Here is a 25,669-nt window from a genome sequence, read left to right as displayed (position 1 = left end):
GGGTGGGGTACTACTTCCATCACTATTGACTCTTAAAAGGGAATTAGAGCTTCCAATTTCAACCAAAATAACCACCTCTAAGGCTTATACAGCCAGCCCTTCGATAGGAGCCTTAAATACAACAGGGGCATAACTTAAAAACCTCGGCCTCAGGCTCTGGTGGTTTGTATCAACATCAAAAGCCTTGTTATATGGTATTTGAACTGTTTTGAATAAAAAGAACTGTCTCAAAATATCTATTGTGTACATCTCGGGAAAAAACAAAGTTTTTTTTTTTGTGTGAGGGGGGGGGGGGGGGAGTAGCTACGCTCTGATCACTTTGACATATAAAAAGGGGACTAGAACTTATGATTACCAATCCAATAGTACTGGAGGTGTATGCAATACTGGATAAAATTGTATAAAACGACCAGAACAGTTTATATTCAGACCAGAAAAGAACACAATATCGAACTTACAGCCTGTGGGCTGTATCAACAGATACTGATTACACATAATTTATTCAAAATGAGATACCTTTTGAGACCTAAATTAATGTAGGTCAATGACCCAAAATTATCGTGTAACTTCAGTAAGCCTATAGAATTCAAATGGTATGAAGGCTCTTAACTCAGGACATGAATATCCAGATAAAACCAAATGAAAATAATAAGAATAATTTGTTTTATTTGCATTGAATGAAACAAGTAAAGGGTTGAAACCGTAATTGCTTACCAGCTAAAGGTAAGTCTGAGGGAATTTTGACTCCCGCATCACATTATATAAATGTCAGAATATTATTAGAATATATTCATCCTTTTACAAGTCAATTCACTCGATTGACCTAACTTCACTTCTTGGCTATGGTCGCTGTAATACACAAGTTCCAAGTGAGGAGGGTGGCTAATGTAAAATATTGTTTGGTATTGCAGTATCCATAGAGTTGAAACTAATAAAGTTTAGGTGCCAAGAAAAGAATTTTAATATAGAAATCCAGAACAATCCTTAGAAATCCAGTACAATCCTTAGAAATCAAGAAGTGGGGTGGTTATGGATTTAACACTGCCCTTACTGGGCATACTATTGGAGCTTCAACAAATTCTTCTTACAAAAAGTCGCATACATTTTAGGCAATGATACGGCAGGAATTAGTCATCCATGCTCCAGCCTCCAAGGACCCCAAAGCCCATCCCCCAATATTTTGGCCCCTCCCCCATTTTTATGTACTTTTTTTAAGTTTATTTTTCTCAACTTTTTTTAACTTTTATTTTTATATTTTTTCCACTTTTTTTGCATGTCTTAAAATAACAGAAAATATGTTTAAAACGAAAAAATCACATTTAATATTTTCAAAAAGAAAATGATAATGGTATAGATATGTTAGTTGTGATTTTTACTATTAGAAAAAATACTGTTTGTAGTAATAATTTTTTTTTAATTGAGTATTTTTCGGACTTAGAAAAATTTTCAACATTTTTTTGTGAGTATATTTTTCCATGGGTAATTATTTTTCATGAGAATATTTTTAATATATCAATAAACAGAGGTTTACTTCCAAGTTGTTTTGAGTATATTTTTCAAATGAATCATTTTTCATAGATATATTTTTTCATGGATATATTTTTCTATAGATAATTATGTTTCATGAAGATATTTTTTAATATATCGATAAACAGAGGTCTACTTCAAAGTTGTTATGGGTATATTTTTTAAATGAATTATTTTTCCAAGGTATTTTTTTTTATCATGGACAATTATTTCCACTTTCCCATGGGTAATTATTTTTCATAAGGATATTTTTCATCTATCGATAAATAAAAGTCTACTTCCAAGTTGTTTTGTGTATATTTTTCAAATGAATCATTTTACTAGGTATATTTTTTTCATGGATATATTTTTCCCTAGATAATTCTTTTTCTTGAGGATCTTTTTAATATATCGATAAACAGAGGTCTACTTCCAAGTGGTTTTTGGGTATATGTTTCAAATGAATCATTTCATCAAAGTATATTTTTTTATGGATGTATTTTTCCATGGTTAATTATTTTTCATAAGGATATTGTTAATATATCGATAAACAGAGGTCTACTTCCAGCACAGAGGTCTTTTTTATATATTTTTCATGAGGATACAAAAAGTCGTATACATTTTTGGCAATGATACAGCAGCCATTAGTGATCTATGTCCCTACCGTCAAGGGATCCAATGCCCTTCTCCCAAAGTTTTGCCCTCCCCATTTTTTGTACTTTTTTTGTTTTATTTTTTAAATTTTTTTAACTTTTGTTTTTCTCCACTTTTTTGAAATGTCTTTTTATGACATGAAATATACTTAAAACAAAAAATTCACATTTAATATTTTCAAAATACAAAACGAGAATGGTATAGATATTTAAGTCGTGATTTTTGCTATTAGAGAGATACTGTTTGTAGTAACATATTTGTTTTACTTAAAAAATTTTCGGACGAAAAAAATTTTTCAACTTTTTTTTTGTGAGTATATTTTTCCATGGGTAATTATTTTTCATGAGAATATTTTTAATATATCAATAAAGAGAGGTTTACTTCCAAGTTGTTTCGAGTATATTTTCCAAATGAACCATTTTTTCCAAGATATATTTTTTCATGGATATATTTTTCCATCGGCAATTATTTTTCATGAATATATTTTTTTAAATATCGATAAACAGAGGTCTGTTTCCAAGTTGTTTTGGGCATATTTTTCAAATGAAACATTTTTCCAAGGTTTGTTTTTTTCATGGATATATTTTTCCATAGATAATTCTTTTTCTTGAGGATATTTTTAATATATCGATAAACAGAGGTTTATTTTCAAGTTGTTTTTGGGTATATGTTTCAAATGAATCATTTTTTCAAGGTATATTTTTCTTATGGATATATATTTTTCCAAGGATAATTATTTTTCATGAAGATAGTAATTATGTATCGATAAACAGAGGTATACTTCAAAGTTGTTTTTTTGTATATATTTAAAATGAATCATTTTTTCAAGGTATATTTTTTTTCAGGGATATATTTTTCCATGGGTAATAATTTTTCATGAGGATATTTTTAGTATATCGATAAACAGAGGTCTGTTTCCAAGATGTTTTGGGCATATTTTTCATATGAAACATTTTTCCAAGGTTTATTTTTTCATGGATATATTTTTCCATAGATAATTCTTTTTCTTGAGGATATTTTTAATATATCGATAAACAGAGGTTTATTTTCAAGTTGTTTTTGGGTATATGTTTCAAATGAATCTTTTTTTCAAGGTATATTTTTCTCATTGATATATATTTTTCCAGGGATGATTATTTTTCATGAAGATAGTAATGATGTATCGATAAACAGAGGTCTACTTCAAAGTTGTTTTTGGGTTTACATTTAAAATGAATGATTTTTTCATAGGTATATTTTTGTTTCATGGATATATTTTTCCATGGGTAATAATTTTTCATAGGGATATTTGTCGGATATCGACAAACAGATGTCTACTGCCTAGTAAGTTTGGGGTTTATTTTTCATATGAATCATTTTTCCAAGGTATATATTTTTTCATGGATATATTTTTTTTCAAATGAATCATTTTTTGAGGGCATTTTTATTTCATGGATATGTTTTTTCATAGGTAATTTTTTCATGAGGATATATTTGTACATTAATAAACAGAGATATTTTTCAAATGAATCATTTTTTAAAGGTATATTTTTTTTCATGGATACATTTTTCCATGGGTAATTGTTTTTTCATGAGGATATTTTTAATATATCGAAAAACAGAGGTATACTTCCAAGTTGTTTTGGGATTTTTTTTTTTCCAAGGTATACTTTTTTTCATGGATATATTTTTCCATGGGTAATTATTTTTTATGAGGATTAATAAAAAAAACTTTTTCCAAAAAGTGAGTTTTTCAAAGAAAATTAAAGAACTCCATTAAGCAAAAAATGAGCAAAAGTAAAATCAAATAATCTATCAAGCGTGAAACTACCACAAATCAGCATTGATAAATAAATGAAACCCAAAACGAACAGAAAGGACAATAAATAACCGAGTCAAACTAAAAACGAGGAGAAATTAACATAAGTTGGGCTCAAATCCCCTATGCCTTCCCAAGGCCAGAACATAATTTGCACTTTACTGAAAAAAATATAGATGTTTTTACTTTTATAACTTTAATAAAACAAATAATGTTAACATTTTGATTACTTTAATATCAGTAAATGTATATTAAACTGACAATGTATATTCATTTGTATTTTTTTCAGTAAGGGGCAAATTAGAAGGCATAGGGGTTTTGAGCCCAACTTATGTTAATTTCTGCTATTTTTGAGTTTGGCTCGGTTATTTATTGTCATTTCTGTTCGTTTTGGGTTTCATCTATTTATCCATGCTGATTTGTGGTAGTTTCACGCTTGGTAGATTATTGGTAGATTAATGAAATGAATATTTTACCTGTAAAGCAGCGTTGATGTAGCATGAATTTCCCAAATTCTTCAGTCCAGCATATGGTAGAACGCATTCCATGTTGTTGTTCTTTCTGTTAGTCACAAAGTCGTTATGGTAGAGATTCGTTTTAGTCAATATGTTTGTTTTAGTCAATAGTATATATTTCAAGAAGTCGAAAATAAATTGCTTGAATAATGTTGTCAGTAGATTATCGAGTCATTCAGCAATGGCTTAGATTAATATTGAGAATATCCAAAATGATGCCAGGTCAATTTTGGTAGGAAAAAATACCAATAAATGAGAAATAAGTAAATAATTTTATTTGATTTCAATTATTGTCAAATCTCGACTAAACGACAAATTCATATAGGCTAAAGCTTTTTCTTCAACTGAAAAAGGTCTTGCCTTATGATCAATCGAATCTTCACAAGGCCTTTCTTAAACTATTCAAAATTTATTATCAAAAAGCCGTTTCCTTATTCAACCTTTGCAGCTTCCTTGTCCTCGTCCCTGTGGAATTGATAATTATTGTCATAGCTCTATGGCATGGCAATTCAGCTATCATATCTATTTACAATTATGAAATTTGACACTTGCACGAAACACAAGCAGATTTTGGGTTTTGGGCACTGTGTCAACTGATAATTTCTTAAAAGACGCAAAATTGAGCAGACATAAAATCGACCAATTGAAAAGAAAGCACAAAATAGTTAGGAACCGGTGTTTACCCCCTTTCCTTCACCAAAAATACAACCAGTGTCTGCTTGGTCTCCAATCACTTTCCATTCATAATAAAAGGACTCATTTTATGATTGAATGAGTACCCTCCAAAGTTTCTGTGACCTTCAGGTGGAAAGGGGGACAAGGAACGGGCAGTTTTCCTCCTATACAATTAATCTCACAGTACTGCTTGCAGTATTACGGCTGAAAAATCGCAATAACAAAAACAGGAGTCATGGTCCTGTAACCACAGCCCAAAGTAACCAAAATTTAATAGACGCGTTTTGCAAAAAACAACTTAGTGAAAGAAAATTGCTATGTAACACTGATTCAGGATCGAATGAGTACCCTCCAAAATTTCTATGACCTTGAGGTAGAGACGGGGATAAGGAAGGGGTAGTTTTCCTCCTATACGATTAATCTCACATTATCTAAGGCTTATTGTTTTTCGTTTCATAAAAACACTGTATAGGACATAACAAGCCAAGGCAACGCCATCGCCCGCTTTTTTGTAAGACAAGGATTTTGAATTTCTTAAAAAAAACTTTATTTGGAAACTAAATTGAATTCAAGACTTTTAAACGCAGTAAGACGTATATATAATGAATCAGAGAAAAATGGTCTTTAAAATGAGCTACTAGTTAAGGAGATAAGGTTTAGTCCCAAAAAGTAGTGTCTGACCCCTTAGAATCTCCTCTGCTGTGAGTCAATTGTGATTGTGCTCCGATTTGTGGCGAGTGACAGCTCATATGGAATTTCTCATCCGTCTGATGATAGCACTACACGTTTTGAGAAGAATAGGAACCTTTTTCTCATTCTTTGACCTTATGGCGTGAATTTTAAGACTAGGGCGATAAGAAAATCGCCCTGGTTAAATAAAAAATTCACAAAGAGTTGTAGCAATGAAGGAAATACTAAATGTTATGGTAAATTGTTTTTCACTTCATAGAAACACTGTATAGGACATAATAAGCCAAAGCAAGGCCATCGCCCGCTTTTTTGTAAGACAAGGATGTTGAATTTCTTAAAAAAACTTTATTTGGGAACTAAATTGAATTCAAGACTTTAAAACACGATAAGACGTAAATATTATAAATCAGAGAAAAACGTGCTTTAAATTGAGCTACTAGTCAAGCATATAAGGTTTAGTCCCAAAAAGTTGTGTCTGACCCCTTAGAATATACTCTGCTGTGAGTCAATTGTGATTGTGCTCCGATTTGTGGCGAGTGACAGCTCATATGGAATTTCTCATCCGTCTGATGATAGCACTACACGTTTTGAGAAGAATAGGAACCTTTTTCTCATTCTTTGACCTTATGGCGTGAATTTTAAGACTAGGGCGATAAGAAAATCGCCCTGGTTAAATAAAAAAGTCACAAAGAGTTGTAGCAATGAAGGAAATACTAAATGTTATGGTAAATTGCTTTTCACTTCATAGAAACACTGTATAGGACATAATAAGCCAAAGCAAGGCCATCGCCCGCTTTTTTGTAAGACAAGGATGTTGAATTTCTTAAAAAAACTTTATTTGGGAACTAAATTAAATTCAAGAATTTAAACACGGTAAGACGTATATATTATGAATCAGCGAAAAAAGGGCTTTAAAATGAGCTACTAGTCAAGCAGATAAGGTTTAGTCCCAAAAAGTAGTGTCTGACCCCTTAGAATCTTTGCTGCTGTGAGTCAATTGTGTTAAAGTTTTTTGTAATAGTCCTTTAGGTTAAAGGAGACACAATTTGGCAACATTGTAATCAATTTGAAAGATTGGGCGACCGGCGAGGGATGTTTTCTTCAAAGTTTGACAAAACTGAACATAGGGGGATGGCCAGGGCGACTGGCGATAGGCTATTACTTCAGGCTTGATTTAAAGTGTCGTATCCATACTTCAAGTCACCTAACGACCCGTCACTACACCTAAATGGCCCTGGATTGTTTCAATAGTTTTTCACTGAGTCTTTTCAGCCTTCTACAGAATCCGTAGGTTTTAGGCCTGGGCTCTTTCATAGTGACCAGGTAATTAGTCCCGTCTGATTCTGAGTCACGAAGCCTTGCTCGAGAGGGCTGACTGTGAATCTAATGGCCCAGAATCGAATCATTAATATTTTACTGGTCTTTTTAAGCTATCTTCTGAACCTTTCAGTTTACTGCTTGCCTGTTTCACATTTAATAGGGTAAAAAAAAATTATTCTCGTAAGGGGTAGGGCTAAAAAAAAAAAAAATTTAAACCCGACAAACCATTGGGAATATACAATCCTTGGGACTTTTGAAAGAAAAAAAGAACGTTCTACCCGAAGAAAGAATGTTCTTCTCTTACCGAGTTTTATAGTTTCTATATAACATTTTCTTCTTTTTATTAACAAATGGGCCACAAAAAACAACAGTTAAATCTCCATATAATACTAAAAACAAAAATAAACATTAACATTTATATTGAAAATAAGTCCAGACGCAAATTAGCGTGTTTGAAATGACGTTGCAAAAATATCGAGTATTAATATACTTCCTCGGAGAAAAAATCTCTTACTAACCCCTCCCCCTCCCCAGCCCTACTAAAAATAAATTATACATTTCGCGAGGGAAACATAAGTTGAAATGGGCTCATGTAAAAGTGCAAAAGAGCAGACCAGCTATTGTATAGGGAGTTATGGAAATAAGTGAAAAATTATCTCCTCCTCCCCCCCCGTGCCTAAAATAACATATTTATTTTACCTTATTATTGTTGCATATGTTGATATAATATGATATTTATTAAAACTAAAAGTCTTTACGGGGCATGGCCAATACAAAAATACAACAACATAAAATTTATAAAAAAAGACAATATTTTAAATCCAAATCACTAAATAAATAGATTATAGAAAATGGTCCAATGTGCCATACCTGTACCCACCAACTTTTTAATCCCCATTCAACTTCCAATACTTAATCCACCCGTTCCTCCCTTCGACATCACCCCACAAAGTTTCCCCCCTCAGTCCATTTAATTCCTTCCCAACACCCACCCATGAATTAACTCATCCTCCCCGCTCCATAAATCGGACGAAAGTCCGGACCTCTCTTTGACTTCACCCTTACCGACAAGTCTTTCTGTGGTCAAAAAACAAATTCTTATGTCGATATTATCTAATTTTTTTTCTCATTTTTAAAACTTTCATTAAGAATAGCCCCCCCCCCCTCAACCTTGCTTAACCCTCGCCGAGAGCGAGAGTCGGGGCCGCGATGTAAGTCCAAATAAAACTTACGGAGAGAATGTAGAGCGTCTCTACCAAGTGAGTGATTAACTAACGCTCCCCTATCTCGTCATAGTACTCTCCCCTTAGTCCCCTGCCTCGCTCCTCCACAATTTTCTAAAATCTATCTTACTTGGCTAGGCCAAGAACTTTTTCTCCTGTCATTCAAGCACTTTTGGTATGCTTCCTTTAATGGCTTATCTTCTTGCTTAGATATTAGTTTCTCCCAATGCCTAACCCTGCTAACTAGTCTTTTTACTCTTACACTGATAATGATAATTACCTAGGTATATTGCCAAATATGGACGCTTACTTTTTTTTAGGACTCTTCATACACTACTAGTACCACTCCAGAGTATCCAAAATAGGGTATGTGTACCATATGCTCTATGGCTCTACTTGCATTTTACAGGGACACCTCAACCCTTACTAGCAGAACTCCAAAGGATCTTAAATAGGACCCCAAGAGCGAGTTGTAGCACCAATCGGATAGCTTTACAACCTCTCAGTGAGAGTTTTGGTGCGGCGTCAGTGGCTGTTTTCCACAAGTACATCCACTACCCTTGCTCTGATGATATATCTACTTTTACCGCCACCTGTCTGGCACCTGTGGCAAACACGCAGAATTATGGTACGGTCGGGTTACCTCGTGGACACATCCCATGATTACTTGAAGAATGGCTGCTCCTTTTGGAATGTTCTCCCGAGAGGGATTATCCTGAAAACCCATCTGTTGACTTGTTTAAAGGAATTCAACAGACACAATTCTAGGGAAAAGACCAAAGTAAATGTTATTACTTTTTTAGTATCTTACTAATATAATGCCTTATTATATATTTCTAGACTTTAAAACAAGTTAATTGTGTTTGTAATTGCCCGGCCGCACCCAGAGGGGGGGGGGGTACCCCCCCACCCCGAAATGTTTGTCTGACTCGTAAAAACTCTTAAAATTTTGTATGGCTTTTCTGAGGTTTTTTTTTTGTATAACCTCTCCCCCCCCCCGAAGGTTTTCTTTTAGTAAAACCCCCTCCGAAAAGAAATCCTGGGTAGGGCCTTATGTAATTGTAGTATCATTAAATGCAATATTTCGTGAACGGAATTCAATCGTGCAGTCCCCAAAGTGACAAATATAACCAAAACAAGAAACAAATTTTAAATTTTCCAGTCGTTTTTAAGAAGAATCGTAAATTACTGTGAAAATGACCAAGGAAATAGTTGGAAAATTCCAATGTATTTTAATTAAATTGAATGTTCTTAAAAGAAATTTTATCATTTTTTTTTTTAAGATAAGCAGTCAAATTAATGACTTACAATGCAGGTCGGTGGCCTGACATAACTATCAAATATTATAGCACAACGAATTGTGGTTCTTCTTAAAGACTTGCGTCAATTTTAAAAGGATTCGGAAATCTGTGGAGAGGTCACACACAGTGAACAAATTTGTAAAGCCAGTTTGGCATGGTGGAATCTAAAACGTCCCCAAAAACTTTTCGAAGAATCGAAGGAATTAGGAACTAATGGGAACCGTGTGCACATCGTACTCTCAAAAATATATCCGGATTTTTTGTCACCAGAATTTTGCTACGTAAAATTCATAACCAGTAACGACTCCTCGAAGATTTTTTCTTTTTTTTCAATACTTCCTCGAATTGTTATCTGAATAATTCATGTCATAGTAAAGTAAGAAAATCAGTCACTTAGTCAAATACCAAGATTTTAATTGAGCGGGGGGTGGGGGGAGGGGGCACAATGTATTTTTCAAAACTTAAGAGGAGGGGGGAGAATTTTGTTTGTTATTTTCCAATTTTTTAAATGAAGACACCAACAAAAGCATTTTCTAATGAAAATTCTCAATAAAGGATATTTTTAAAAACTTGGGGGGGGGGGTGAGAAAATGGGTAAAATCCACCCTATAACCCCCCTCACCTTCTGACACCCATGTGATTAAGACTCAGTAGGTCCACAAAAAGACTAAATTTTAACATCCTACTGAAACAGTTCAACGATTTGGTCAAACCTCTGGTCAAGTATGTAGTCGGATGATAAATTTATCAGTGAGAGGTAGTAACTTTGTCCGGGATACCACTAGATGGCTAACCTGACAGTGTATGTATACACAAATCTTTAAATTAGCCAACCGGCCAACCAATATTTTAAACCTAGGAGTCCACCTGGACATAAGGAAACATATTAAGAAGACAATTCTTACTACATATTAAGGAGAATAACCCTAGTTAACGCATTTTGCAGGGAGAGAGATTTTATCTTCACTTCTTTGCTTGTTTTTCCAGTTTTTCTAAGAAATTCGGGAATTTCTTAGAGCCTATATATTCAAAGAATATATACCCCCCCCCCTAATGTGTATATATATACCTAGAATTGCATCCTCAATCTAAATATAACATCCATTTGCATCACAAATGAACTTTACTCCCATGTTAGCCATGTGGTGGATGTCCAACTTTGTCCGTGTTCTGCTAGAAACACAGACATTGGAGAGAGGATTGGCACATTTTCTATAAGTACCTGCTAGCAAGACGGCGATTAGATTGGCATAAGGTTGTGCATCGACTCGTAGTTGTTTATTGGGTAGTTAAAGATAAAGCTGTGTAGCGCAGAGATAAGGTAGTTGGTTAAAAAAAAGATAGTTTTTGTGTTAACAAGTATTGATAGTGTCAGCATCTTATGTTTTAAAATAAGATCTGTGTTGCAGGGAAGCTTAAACTTGACACCGCCTGTGCATTGAAAAAACCCCTCCCCTGTTACAAATAGGATTGGTCGAAGCGATCCTCCACCAAACACTTCTCTTGAACTTGTACAAGAAACTGCATGCTAGTAAAATTTTGGAGGGGGGGGGGGACTTAGAATCTATTTAAGGAAGGGTACTTAATTAGAAATAATATCCTTTTTCATATTTTTTGGACAACAAGAAAATAAGTTTTCTTTTAAGTTTTCATTTTTAAAGCTTATCACAGAGGTTGCAGGGAATGTGTAGGCAGCAAAATAATAGGCGTTTCACTCAGCCCTATCTTCACTTGACGGCTGACAGCGAAAGCTGGGCCACCATAACAAATTTGTTCATGGGCCTTACCTTTTAAAAATGAACAATTAGACTTTTCTTTGCCATCCTAATAACAGTATAATATTTTTAACCCACTGTATAATAGTGGAATAACACAAAAAAAGAGAAAAGAACAACAAATCTAACAACAATAATATTTAAATTAATATAATATATATATATATATATATATATATATATATATATATATATATATATATATATATATATATATATATATATAAATATAATACTAAATTAATATAACATTTAATTTTAAATAACATTTAAATAGTGGAATAACACAATGAAGAAGAAAAGAATAACAAACCTGAAAACAGTAATATTGACTGATAAAAAAAAAATAGGTAAGACTATGATATGGGACACACCGAAAAATAACATCCTGTCTTATCTTCACTTGTACAGTTAATGACTAACCTTTATTTGCTTCAGATCTTGCTTAGTAAAAAAAAGGATACAGCCCAGAAGTGGATTAAATTACACTTGGACTCGGGAGATTCAGGCTGCAGGGATCCTCTCCACTTGACGGCCCTAATGCTACTGGTCTCCGTGACAATTTAATTTATTAGAACAAATAAGGTCAGCGCCTTTGCGCCAATCCATTCCCCAACGTATTGGATTTAGGACCAAGAATAGTTTTTGACTCCTACCCCCCCCCCCCGTTAGGAACTTTTCGTGAACTCGGTAAAAAAAAATCAGTAACTTTCTGCAAATAAAACCGAAATTTCAACGATACAGCGTTAAAATCTTCCGACAACACATCCGACAACACATCTGACGATTAAGTGTTAAGTTTTATTCTCTTACATAGCACTAATCACTTTAATGCATTTGTCTGACATCATAGGTAGCACAATCGCGCTGCCTAAGTAAAGAACGATGTTGGCACAATGTATTATTTGTTATTATGTTTTTCTTTAGACCAGGGCACTTCGTATCGAAGAAGCTGTCATAGAAACTTGGAAAAGGGCTCACTTGATTGAAAATTGGAATGGCTAGTGACCTTTTTAATAGTCAAAAGTGATTGGAATGCAACTAACACCCCTTCCACGCCTACCATTTTCCCAAACACATCCAATAAAAATTTTGAGATGGCCATTTTGTTAAGCGTAGTTGATTTCCATTTGGAATTTATGTTTTTGAGGAGGACACTCCCCCCCCCCCAGTCCTCAGGGCACGGGTTGTAAGTTATGCCCTCAAGGCATATAAGGTTTTTACAGAAAGCTTTGTCGTAGAAACTTCAAAAAGGGCTCATTCGATTGGAAAATTGAAAGGGTTAGTGCCCTTTTTAATAGTCGAAAGTGATTGGAGGACAACTAACCCCCCTCTCACGCACGTCATTTCCCGAAATAAAACCATTAAAAATTTTGAGACAGCCATTTTGTTCAACGTAGTTGAAAGTTCTGGAAATTATGTCTTAGAGGATGACACCAACCCCCCACAGCCCTCAGGGTAAGGGTTGTAAGTTATGCCCTGGGGGCATATAAAGTTTTTATAGAAAGGTTTTGTTGTAGAAACTTCGATTTGCAGAAAATCGAAGTTTCTGTTCTAGAAAATTCGTAGAAATCAATTTGTAGAAATTGAAGCGCTGTTGTAGAAAATTCGATTGGAAATTGAAATTGCTATTGCCCTTTTTAATAGTCGAAAGTGATTGGAGGGCAACTAACACCCCTTCCACACCCACCATTGATCCAAACACATCCAGTCAAAATTTGTTAGATAGCCATTTTGTTCAACGCAGTTGGAAAGCCCGGAAATTATATTTATGAGTTAGACAATCCCCCCACATCTTCAGGGCAAGGGTAGTAAGTTATACTCTGGGGGTATATAAGTTATTTACAGAAAGCGTTGTATTAAAAACTTGAAAAAGGGCTCGTTCGACTGGAAATTCAAAGGGCTAGTGCCCTTTTTAATAGTCGAAAGTGATTGGAAGGCAATTAACATCCCTTCCACGCCTACCATTTCCCCAAACACATCCAATCTAAATTTTGAGATAGCCATTTTGTTAAGCGTAGTTGATTCCCAGATAGAAATTATTTTTTTGAGGATGACACTCCCCCACAGTCCTCAGGGCATGGGTTGTAAGTTATGCCCTCGAGGCATATAAGGTTCTTATAGAAAGCTTTGTCGTAGAAACTTCAAAAAGGGCTCATTTGATTGGAAAATTCAAAGGGTTAGTGCCCTTTTTAATAGTCGAAGGTGTTTGGAAGACAACTAACCCCCCTCTCACACCCACCTTTTCCCCTAACACATCCAATCAAAATTTTGAGACAACTATTTTGTTGAACGTAGTTGAAAGTTCTGGAAATTATGTCTTTGAGGATTAAACCCCCCCCCCCACAGCCCTCAGGGCAAGGGTTGTAAGTTTTGCCCTGGGGGCATATAAAGTTCTTAGTGTTGTTGTAGAAACTTTGATTTGTAGAAAATCGAAGTTTCTGTTGTAGAAAATTCGTAGAAATCAATATGTAGAAATTGAAGCACTGTTGTAGAAAATTCGATTGGACATTGAAATGGCTAATGCCCTTTTTAATAGTCGAAAGATAATGGAGGGCAACTAAAACCCCTTCCACGCCCACCATTGATCCAAACACATCCAGTCAAAATTTGTTAGATAGCCATTTTATTCAATGCAGTTGAAAGTTTTGGAAATTAGGTCTTTGAGGATGATAATTCCCTCAGAGCCCTCAGGGCAAGGGTTGTAAGTTATACCCTGGGGGCATATAAGGTTTTAAAGAAAGCATTGTCACAGAAACTCCAACAAAAGCTCATTTGACTGGAAATTGAAAGGGCTAGTGCCCTTTTTAATAGTCGAAAGTGATAGGAGAGCAACTAACATCCCAAAATTTTGAAATATTCATTTTGTTCAACGTAGTTGAAAGTTTTGGAAATTAGGTCTTTGAGGATGATAATCCCCTCAGAGCCCTCAAGGAGAGGGTTGTAAGTTATACCCTGGGGTCATATAAGGTTTTATAGAAAGCGTTGTCGCAGAAACTTCTACAAAAGCTCATTTGATTGGAAATTGAAAGGGCTACTCCCCTTTTTAATAGTCGAAAGTGATTGGAGAGCAACTAACACCCCTCTGACGCCCACCATTTGTCCAAACACAAGTAGAGAGCTATCTTATACTCCCACGGGGGCACCAAATATGGGCATAGAACCACGTGGTTTATGGTTTTCGTCAGTGAGAATGGAAAGACAGTATTTTTCAAGGGACGGTTATGTGTGTTGGTCAATTTATTTGATGTTTTTCATGGATGCCAACAGCAATTAATGTCTGTTTTATGGTTTTTGTCAGTGAGAATGAAAAAACAGGAACTTTCTCACATTTATGGATGTCAACAGCAATTTATGTATGTTTGATGGTTATGTGTGTTGGTAAATTTATTTGATGTTTTTCATGGATGTCAACAGCAATTCATGTCTGTTTTATGGTTTTTGTCAGTGAGAATGAAAAAACAGGACATTTCTCACTTTAATGGATGTCAACAGCAATTTATGTATGTTTTATGGTTTTGTTAGTGAGAATGGAAAAACATGAATTTTCTCACATTTATGGATGTCAACAGCAATTTATGTATGTTTGATGGTTATGTGTGTTGGTCAATTTATTTGATGTTTTTCATGTATGTCAACAGCAATTCATGTCTGTTTTATGGTTTTAGTCAGTGAGAATGAAAAAAACAGGAACTTTCTCACTTTAATGGATGTCAACAGCAGTTTATGTATGTTTTATGGTTTTTGTCAGTGAGAATGGAAAAACATGAATTTTCTCACATTTATGAATGTTGTTTGGACAGTTATGTGTGTTGGTCAATTTATTTGATGTTTCTTATGGATTTCAACAGCAATTTATGTCTGTTTTATGGTTTTTGTCAGTGAGAATGAAAAAACAGGAATTTTCTCACTTTGATGGATGTTTTCTAAATGGTTATGAGTGTCGGTCAATTTATTTGTTGTTTTTCTTGGATGACAACTTCAATTTATGTCTGTTTTATGGTTTTTGTCAATTGATTACATAATATCTCCAAACAGATAACACTACCCACTAATTTCCTATCTTATGCTCTATAAACAAGGGCTTTCTCACTCCAGGAACTATATTCAAGCTTTAGTTTTTTGGGGTTTAGGAGGAAAAATGGTACCTAGGTTAGTTTAGGTTATGTATTTATTATATGCTATGCTTTATCCCCACCCTCCTAATGTGCCAATATACAGCCAAAATTTGTTTCTAAACTATTTTATTTTTATCCTATTTTGTTTTATTTCACTAGCATTAACCAAACTTAACTTCTCGCATGTTCCCCAGATATTAGAACACTACCTTTTTTTCCTGCATTGCTTTAGTATAAGTGTGACATCCTTTTCACTAATAAATACCCATAATTTTTTGAAGGTCTGTAGGATATATGTTCTGCAAATTCAATCAATTATTATTATTGTTGATGGTTTGTCTGTGAATCCAGGCAATTTGATGTTCATATGTTAGTCCTAAAACTCAGCTACCCTTGTCTGAGACTATAGGCAGGCAGACCTTATGTCACTTGTTCACCTGCAAATCCAGGCAACTTGTTGGGTCAACCAATTTTGTATGAATTTTATGGTAGTGTAACTATCTGAGCTTATAAACTGGGTTGCATGTCTAAGACTTTACACAGGTATACCCTCTGTCATTTGTTTGCACACAAAGACAGGTAACTTTTCAGTCAACCAATTTTCAATTAATTCTGTTTTGGTGTAACTGTCTTGGCTTATAGATTGGGTTTTCTGACTGCGGACTGCAAGTCCAGGTGACTTAGTGGTCATGTTAATCCTAAAACTTGGTCAAAATGCCCTAGACTCTAGGCGGACAGGCCTACTTGGAAAGTCTACTTGAATTACAATAGAGATGACTAAGATTTTTGAGCTGACTCACAACAGACAATGTCTATGGAACTTGCTGATGAAGAAGCATCCTAAGCCTAATTTTCCTGGCCACATAAATTCTCAGGTAGGTTGACTACGTTTTAGGATTGATATGTGACCACAAAGTTGCCTGAACTGCAATTGGAACTATGAAAGGCCATCTGTATGACTTAGTTGTTTTCTCTATGTATCACTGGGGTAATGTAATTTCTTTTGTATTACATTTTAGTGGATCATATATTCAATAAGAAAACCAAAAGCATTCTGTATAACTTTATTCATGTTTCTCTATAATAATTTGATGTTTAATAAGTCATACAGAAGACTTTATATCATTCTCCATGTTTAAAGGAAACACAATATTGCCTACTGTTTGATTTTATAGTGCTTAGTATATAAGAGTAAATGAAAATATTTGTTGCTTAGAGCATAAAGAACCATTGACTTTAATAGTCCTACTCAAACAGTGCTCACCCGAGTAATTTGTATTTCTAATACATAAAAACATAAATGGTATATGCTACTAGCCTATTATATAGTAACTATGATGTAGATTTATATCAAAATATTCAAGCAAATCACACAGCCTACTAGGTGTCTTACCTTAGCCTACATAAGGTAGGCTATCAGTGGAAGTCATTAGGTCTGAAAAACTACCAATAGGGTAGCCTATATATTGATAATTTCTTTTAGAATCATTAATCTTTACCTTTACACTGCTTCATGGTTAAAAGATCCTGGAATGCCAAAACTCCTAGTAACATCAAGACTATGCCTAGTCTAGCCAAGCTCTTTTCAAGAAGCATTCCTTAAAAGTATTTTTCAACGAAAAGAGCTTTTCTGAACTAGGTTCCGATTTCTGTTTTACCAGAACATATAAGAAAACAGCACTTTCTAAGGCTATATGGTGATTTATTTATTTTTTGGTCATTTTTTGCTGTTTCACAGCACACGTTCTTTATTTTTGAAATTGGCCATGAACTTTCATATTGGAATACATTACGTAAACAGGTGATCTTTCTCCTTAAAAAATAAATTATCGGTTTTTCACACTAATTTAAGACGTATATGGCTGTGTAATTTTGCACTTGACCATTTTAATGAACTAGTTTTCATTTTAGGTATCCTTGGTACTTTAAGAGTTTAGAATTTTAGCTTAGAGTCTTAGCTTAGAGTTTTTGTTAGAGTTCTAGTTTTGTTTAGTTCTATCTAAGATTTTTGTTTTTTTATCTGAGATTCTTATCAGAGATTTTTTGTTGAAGTTCTAGTTTAGTTTTAGTTAATAGTTTAGAGTTTTAGCTTAGATTCTTATCTTAGAGTTTTTGTTAGAGTTTAATTATAATTTAGTAATTGTTAAGAATTCAGAGTTTTAGCTTAGAGTCATAGCTTAGAGTTTTTGTTAGAGTTCTAGTTTAGTTTAGATATAGTTATTAAGAGTTTGGAGTTTTACCTTAGAGTATTAGATTAGAGCTTTAGTTTAGTTGTAGTTAATAGTTTAGAGTTTTTGAGCCTAGAGTCTTGGCTTAGAGTTTTTGGTAGAGTTCTAGTTTAGTTTAGTTTTAGTTAATAATTTTGTGTTTTAACTTAGAGTCATAGCTTAGAGTTTTAGTTAGAGTTCTAGTTTAGTTTAGTTTTAGTTAAGAGTTTAGAGTTTTTACCTTAGGGGCTTAGCTTAGAGTTTTTGTTAGAGGTCTAGTTTAGTTTTAGTTAAGAATTTAGATTTTTTAGCTTAGAGTTTTAGATTAGAGTTTTTATTGATTTTCTAGTTTAGTTTAGTTTTCATTAAGATTTTAGAGTTTCAGCTTATAGCCATAGATTAGATTTTTTGTTAAAGTTTTTTTTTATTTTATTAATAGTTGAGAGTTTTTAGTTTTAAATTATAGAATTAAATTAGAGATTTAGCTTAGTTTATCTTTAGCTAATAGTTTAGAGTTTTTTAGCTTAGAGTCTTAGCTTATAGTTTTTGTTAGAGTTATAGTTTAGTTTAGTTTTAGTTAATAGTTTAGAGTTTTACCTTATAGTCATAGCTTAGAGTTTTAGTTAGAGTTCTAGTTTAGTTTTAATTAAGATTTTAGAGTTTTTAGCTTGGAGTCTTAGCTTAGAGTTTTTGTTAGAGTTCTAGTTTATTTTAGTTTTAATTAAGAGTTTACAGTTTTTAGATTATAGTCTTAGCTTAGAGTTTTTTTTGAAGTTCTAGTTTAGTTTAGTTTTAATTAAGAGTTTAGAGTTTTAGCTTAGAGTCATAGCTTAGAGTTTTTGTTAAAGTTGAAGTTTAGTTTAGTAATAGTTAAGTGTTTGTAGTTCTACCTTAGAGACTTAACTTAGAGTTTTAGTTTAGTTTAGCTTTAGTTAAGAGTTTAGAGTTTTTTAGCTTAGACTCGTATATTATAGTTTCTGTTAGAGTTCTAGTTTAGTTTAGTTTTAATTAAGAGTTTAGAGTTTTTAGCTTAGAGTCTTAGCTTAGAATTTTAGTTAGAGTTCTAGTTTAGTTTAGTTTTAGTTAAGAGTTTTTAGCTTAGAGTCTTAGCTTAGAGTTTTTGTTGAAGCTCTAGTTTAGTTTAGTTTTAGTTAAGAGCTTAGAGTCTTAGCTTAGAGTCTTATCTTAGAGTCTTAGTTAGATTTTTAGTTTAGTGTTAGTTAATATCTAAGAGTATCGAGGTTTAATCGTAGAGTCTTAGCTTAGAGTTTCTTATACAGTTCTAGTTTAGTTTTTGCATATTTTAGATTTTAGAGCTTTATATTAGAGCATTATACTAGATGTTTTTTTGTGCTTTTTGTGAGTGCGTCCATAGTTAGGAGCTTGGATTTGTAAAGTACAGTATTATATTCGAGTTTTAGTTTAGTTTTAGTTTAGTCATATTTATATTTATGGGTTTTTTGTTTTAAAAGAGAGACTTTGCATAGAGTTTTAGTTTAGTTAAGTTTTAGTTAAGAGTTTAGAGTTTTAGCTTAGAGTCTTATCTTGGAGTTTTTGTTAGAGTTCTAGTTTAGTTTAGTTTTAGTCAAGAGTTTAGAGTTTTAGCTTAGAGTCTTAGCTTAGAGTTTTTGTTAGAGTTCTAGTTTATTTTAGTTTTGGTTAAGAGTTTAGAGTTTAACTTAGAGTCTTAGCTTAGAGTTTTTGTTAGAGTTCTAGTTTAGTTATAGTTAAGAGTTTGGAGTTTTAACTTAGAGACTTAGCTTAGAGTTTTAGTTTAGTTTAGTTTTACTTAAGAGTTTAGAGTTTTAGCTTAGAGTCTCAGCCTAGAGTTTATGTTAGAATTTTAGTTTAGTTTTAGTTAAGAGTTTAGTGTTTTTAGCTTAGATTCTTAGTTTAGAGTTTTTGTTGAAGTTCTAGTTTAGTTTAGTTTTAGTTTAGAGTTTTAGCTTAGACTTAGAGTTTTAATTAGAGTTCTAGTTTAGTTTAGTTTTAGTTAAGAGTTTTTAGCTTAGAGTCATAGTTTAGTTTTATTTAGAGTTCTAGTTTAGTTTAGTTTTAGTTAATAGTTTAGAGTTTTAACATATAGTCTTATCTTAGAGTTTTAGTTATAGTTAAAGTTTATTTTATTTGCAGTTAAGAATTTATAGTTTTAGCTTAGAGTCATAGCTTAGAGTTTTACTGAAAGTTCTAGTTTGGTTAAGTTTCAGTTAAGAGTTTTCAGTTTTAGCTGAGTTTTAGATTAGAGTTTTTGTTAGAGTTCTAGTTTAGTTTAGTTTTAGTTAAGAGTTTTAACTTAGAGTCTTAGCTTAGAGTTTTTGTTAGAGTTATAGTTTAGTTTAATTTTAGTTAAGAGTTTGATGTTTTACCTTAGAGTTTCAGTTAGAGTTCTAGTTTAGTTTAGTTTTAGTTAAGAGTTAGGTGTTTTACCATGGAATCTTAGCTTAGAGTTTTAGTTAGAGTTTTAGTTTAGTTTACTTTTAGTTAAGAGTTTATAAATTTATCTTAGAGTATTACCATAGATTTTTAGTTAAAGTTATAGTTTATTTTAGTTTTAGTTAAGAATTAAGAGTTTTCATATTATATCTTTAGATTAGAGTTGTGGCTAGAGTTGAAGTTTAGTTTAGAAATAGCTAAGAGTTAGAGTTTTAGATTAGAGTCTCAGCTTAGAGCTTTAGTTAGAGTTGAAGTTTAGTTTAGTAATAGTTAAGAGTGCAGAGTTCTAAATTAAAGTCTTAGATTAGAGTTTTTGCTAGAGTTTTCGCTTAGTTTAGATATAGTTAAACGTTTGGAGTTTTACCTTATAGAATTAGTTTGGAGTAACAGTTTATTTTAGTTTTAGTTAAGTGTTTGGAGTTTTTTTTTTAGCTTGTATTCTTATCTTAGAGTTTTTGTTAAAAATCTAGTTTAGTTTAGTTTAGTTAAGAGTTTAGAGTCCTACCTTAGAGTCTTAGCTTAGAGTTTTTTGTTATAGTTCTAGTTTAGTTTAGTTTTAGTCAAGAGTTTAGAGTTTTTAGCTTAGAGTATTAGCTTAGAGTTTTTGTGAAGTTGAAGTTTAGTTTAGTCTTAGTTAAGAATATAGAGTTTTTATATTATAGTCTTAGATTATAGTTTTACTTAGATTTCTTTTTTAGTTTAGTTTTAGTTAAGAGTTTATATTTTTATCTTAGAGTATTATCTAAGATTTTTTTTTTAAAATATAGTTTATTTTAGTTAATATTTTAGAGTTCGAACTTATAGTCTTGTATTGTAGTTTTTTTTTGTTGGATTTATACTTTATTTTATATTTATTTAATAGTTTATAGTTTTATATTACAGTCTTAGCTTATAGTTTTGTTAGACTTATATCTTAGGTTAGCTTTAGTTAAGAGTTTATAGTTATAGAATATATTATCAGTTTAGAGTTTTGTTAGAGTTTCAGTTTTAATTAAGAGTTTAGAGTTTTAGATTAGATCCTCAGATTAGAGTTTATGTTAGACTTATAGTTTAGTTTTGTTTTAGTTAAGAATTTCGAGTTTTACCTTAGAGTCTTAGCTTAGAGTTTTTTGTTAGAGTTCTAGTTTAGTTTAATTTTATTTAAGAGTTTTATGTTTTATCTTTGAGTTTCAGTTATAGTTATAGTTTATTTTAGTTTTAGTTATGAGTTGGTGTTTTAACTTAGAATCTTAGCTTAGAGTTTTTGTTAGAGTTCTAGTTTAATTTTGGTTAAGAGTATAGAGTTTAATCTTAGAGTCTTAGCTTATAGTTTTTGCTAGAGTTCTAGTTTACTTTAGTTTTAGTTAAGAGTTTAGAGGTTTTATCTTAGAGTCTTAGCTTAGAGTTTTTTTTGTTGAAGTTCTAGTTTAGTTTAGTTAATAGTTTAGAGTTTTAGCTTAGTCTCAGCTTAGAGTTTTTGTTAGAGTTGAAGTTTAGTTTAGTAATAGTTAAGAGTTTAGAGTTTTACTCTTAGCTTAGAGTTTTACTTAGAGTTCTAGCATAGTTTAGTTTTAGTTAAGAGTTTAGAGTTTTACCTTAAAGTCTTAGCTTAGAGTTTTTTTTGTTGAAGTTCTAGTTTAGTTTAGTTAATAGTTTAGAGTTTTAGATTAGAGTCTCAGCTTAGAGTTTTTGTTAGAGTTGAAGTTTAGTTTAGTAATAGTTAAGAGTTTAGAGTTTTAACTTAGAGTCTTATCTTAGAGTTTTTGTTATAGTTATCGTTTACTTTAGATATAGTAAAAAGTTTGTAGTCTTACCTTCGAGACATAGCTTAGAATATTAGTTTGGTATAGTTTTAGTTTATATTTTAGAGTTTTTTAGCTTAGAGTCTTAGCTTAGAGTTTTTGTTAGAGCTCTAGTTTAGTTTAGTTTTAGATAAGATTTTGGTGTTTTAACTTAGAGTCATAGATTAGAGTTTTAGTTAAAGTTCTAGTTTAGTTTTAGTTAAGAGTTTATAATTTAATCTTAGAGTCTTAGCTTAGAGTTTTTGTTAGAGTTCTAGTTTATTTTAGTTTTAGTGAAGAGTTTAGAATTTTTAGCTTAGAGTCCTAGCTTAGAGTTTTTTTATTGAAGTTCTAGTTTAGCTTAGTTAATAGTTTAGAATTTTAGTTTAGAATCTCAGCTTGTGGTTTTTGTTAGAGTTGAAGTATATTTTAGTTATAGTTAATAGTTTATAGTTTTAACTTAGAGTCTTAGCTTATAGTTTTTGTTTGAGTTGTCGTTTACTTTAGATTTAGTTAGGAGTTTGGAGTCTTACCTTTGAGACTTAGCTTAGAGTTTTAGTTTAGTTTAGTTTTAGTTAAGAGTTTAGAGTTTTTTTAGCGTAGAGTTTTAGCTTAGAGTTTTTGTTATAGTTCTAGTTTAGTATAGTTTTAGTTAAGAGTTTGGTGTTTTAACTCAGAGCCATAGCTTAGAGTTTTAGTTGGAGTTATAGTTTAGTTTTAGTTAAGAGTTTAGAATTTTAGATTAGAGTCTTAGCTTAGAGTTTTGTGTTATAGTTCTAGTTTAGTTTAGTTTTAGTTAAGAGTTTAGAGTTTTTAGCTTAGAGTCTTAGCTTAGAGTTTTTGTGAAGTTGAAGTTTAGTTTAGTCATAGCTAAGAATTTAGAGTTTTTAGCATAGACTCTTAGCTTAGAGTTTTAGTTAGAGTTCTAGTTTAATGAATTTTTATTTAAAAGTTTAGATTTTTAGCATAGGGTCTTAGCTTATAGTTTTCGTTTAATATCTATTACATTTTATTGAAGAGTTTATACGTCTACCTCAGAGCCTTAGATTAGAGTTTTACTTATATTTGAAGTTTAGTTTAGTTATAGTTAAGGGTTTATAGTTTTATTTTTTAATCTTATCTTAGAGTTGTAGTTAGAGTTCTAACATAGTTTAGTTTTAGTTAAGAGTTTTGAGTTTTACCTGAAAGTCTTAGCTGACAGTTTTACTTAGAGTTCTAATTCTATTTTAGTTTTAGTTAAGAGTTTTGAGCTTTACCTTAAGGTCTTAGATTAGAGTTTTAATTAGAGTTGAAGTTTCGTGTACTTTAGTTACAGTTAATAATTTAGAATTTTTTATTATAGTCTTATCCTAGAGTTTTAGTTATAGTTATTGTTTAGTTTAGTTTTAGTTAAGCGTTATAGCTTAGAGGTTTAGCCTAGAATCTTAGCTTAGAGATTTAGTTAGAGTGTTAGGTTAGACTAGATTAAGTTAGGTTAGATTAGGTTAGATTAAGTCAGGTTAGGTAAGTTAGGTTAGGCTAGCTAAGTTAGGTTAGGATAGGTTAGCTAGTAAACATCTCTCCATGTTTAAGTTAGGTTAGGTTAGGCTAGATTAAGTTATGTTAGGTTAAGTTAGGTTAGCCTACGTACGACTACGTACCTAGATTTACAACAAAAACTCTAAGCTAAGACTCTAGGATAAAACTCTAAACTCTTAACAATAACTAAACTAAACTAGAATTCTAAGTAAAACTGTAAGCTAAGACTCTAAGCTAAAAACTCCAAGTTCTTAACTATAAATAATCAAAAATTCAACTTCACAAAAACTCTAAGCTAGGACTCTAAGCTGAAAACTCTAAACTCTTAACTAAAATTAAAATAAACTAGAACTCTAACAAAAACTCTAAGCTAAGACTCTAATATTAAACTATATACTCTTAAATAAAACTAAACTATAAGTCTAACTAAAACTCTAATCTAAGACTCTAATGTAAAACAAAAAACTCATAACTAAAAGTAAATTAAACTAGAACTCTAACTGAGACTCAAAGATAAAACAGCAAACGCTTAAATAAAATTAAACTAAACTAGAACTCTAACAAAAAACTCTAATCTAATACTCTAAGGTAAAACTCGAAAATCTTAACTAAAACTAAACTAAACTAGAACTCTAACATAAACTCTAATACTAGATTCTAAGATAAAACTCTAAACTCTTAATTAAAACTAGAACTCTAACAAAAACTCTAAACTAAGACTCTAAGCTAAAACACTAAACTCTTAACTAAAACTAAACTAAACTAGAACTCTAACAAAAACTCTAAGCTATGACTGTAAGCTAAAACTATAAACTCTTAACTAAAGCTAAACTAAAGTAGAACTCCAACAAAAAAAAACTCTAAGCTAAGACTCTAAGGTAGAAATCTAAACTCTTAACTAAAATAAACTAGATTTTCAAAAAAAACTCTAAGCTAAGACTCTAAGCTAAAACTCTAAACCCTTAACTATAAATAAACTAAACTAGAACTCTAAGTAAAACTCTAAGCTAAGACTCTAAGCTAAAAACTCTAAATTCTTAACTATGACTAAACTAAACTTCAACTTCACAAAAATTTTAAGCTAAGACTATAAGATAAAAACTATAAACTCTAGACTACAAATAAACTGAACTATAAATATAACATAAAAGTATAAGATAAAACTATATTTTGTAACTATAAACTCTTAACTAAACTAAACTAGATTTTCAACAAAAACTCTAAGCTATGACTCTAAAATAAAACTCTAAACTCTAAACTCTTAACTAAAACTAAACTAGAACTCTAACAAAAACTCTAAGCTAAGACTCTAAGCTAAAAAAAACTCTAAACTCTTAACTAAAACTAAACTAATAATATAATCTAAGTCTCGAAGGTAAAACTCCAAACGTTTAACTATATCTAAACTAAACGATAACTCTAACTAAAACTCTAAGCTAAGACTCTAAGTTAGAACTCTGAACTCTTAACTATTACTAAACTAAACTACAACTCTAACAAAAGCTCTAAGCAAAGACTCTAATATAAAACTCTAAACTCTTAACTATTTCTAAACTAAACTACAACTCTAACAACAACTCTAAGCTAAAACTCTAAGCTGAAAACTCTTAACTCTTAAATAAAACTAAACTAGAACTCTAACTAAAACTCTATGGTAAGACTCAATGGTAAAACACCAAACTCTTAACTAAAATTAAAATAAAATATAACTCTAACTTAAACTAAAAGTTAAAACTTCAAATTATTAACTAAAACTAAACTAAACTAGAATTCTAACAAAAACTATAAGCTAAGACTATAAGCTAAAAACTCTAAACTCTTAATTAAAACTGAACTAAACTAGAAGTTTAACAAAAACTCTAAACTAAGACTCAGCTGAAACTCTTAACTAAAACTTAATCAAACTATAACTTTAAGTAAAACTCTAAGCTATGACTCTAAGCTAAAACTCTAAATTCTGAACTGCAACTAAACTAAACTTTAACTCTAACTAAAACTCTAAGCTAAGACTCTATGGTAAAACTCTAAACTCTTAACTAAAACTAAACTAAAATAGAACTCTAAATAAAAATAAACTAAGACTCTAAGCTAAAAACTCTAAACTCTTTACTAAAACTAAACTAAACTAGAATTCTAATTAAAACTCTAAGTCTAAGCTAAAACTCTAAACTAAAAC

General features: G+C 31.6%; 1 protein-coding gene across 1 annotated transcript in view; it reads right to left on the bottom strand.

Moving 5' to 3' along the window:
- Window positions 1-4,453, bottom strand: part of Tbcc (Tubulin-binding cofactor C) — an 80,433-nt gene extending 75,980 nt beyond the window's left edge. The window contains exon 1 of the mRNA XM_089093231.1: window positions 4,435-4,453. The gene's annotated coding sequence lies outside the window, so the exon portion shown is untranslated. The remainder of the gene's footprint in view (window positions 1-4,434) is intronic.
- Between the last annotated feature and the right edge of the window lie 21,216 nt (window positions 4,454-25,669).

This window comes from Artemia sp. Qi Xiang Cuo, chromosome 8, assembly GCF_049724085.1.
Source record: "Artemia sp. Qi Xiang Cuo chromosome 8, ASM4972408v1, whole genome shotgun sequence".
NCBI lineage: Eukaryota > Metazoa > Arthropoda > Branchiopoda > Anostraca > Artemiidae > Artemia > Artemia sp. Qi Xiang Cuo.
Note: the sequence above shows the minus strand (reverse complement) of the source record. Positions and strands in the feature narration are given on the sequence as shown.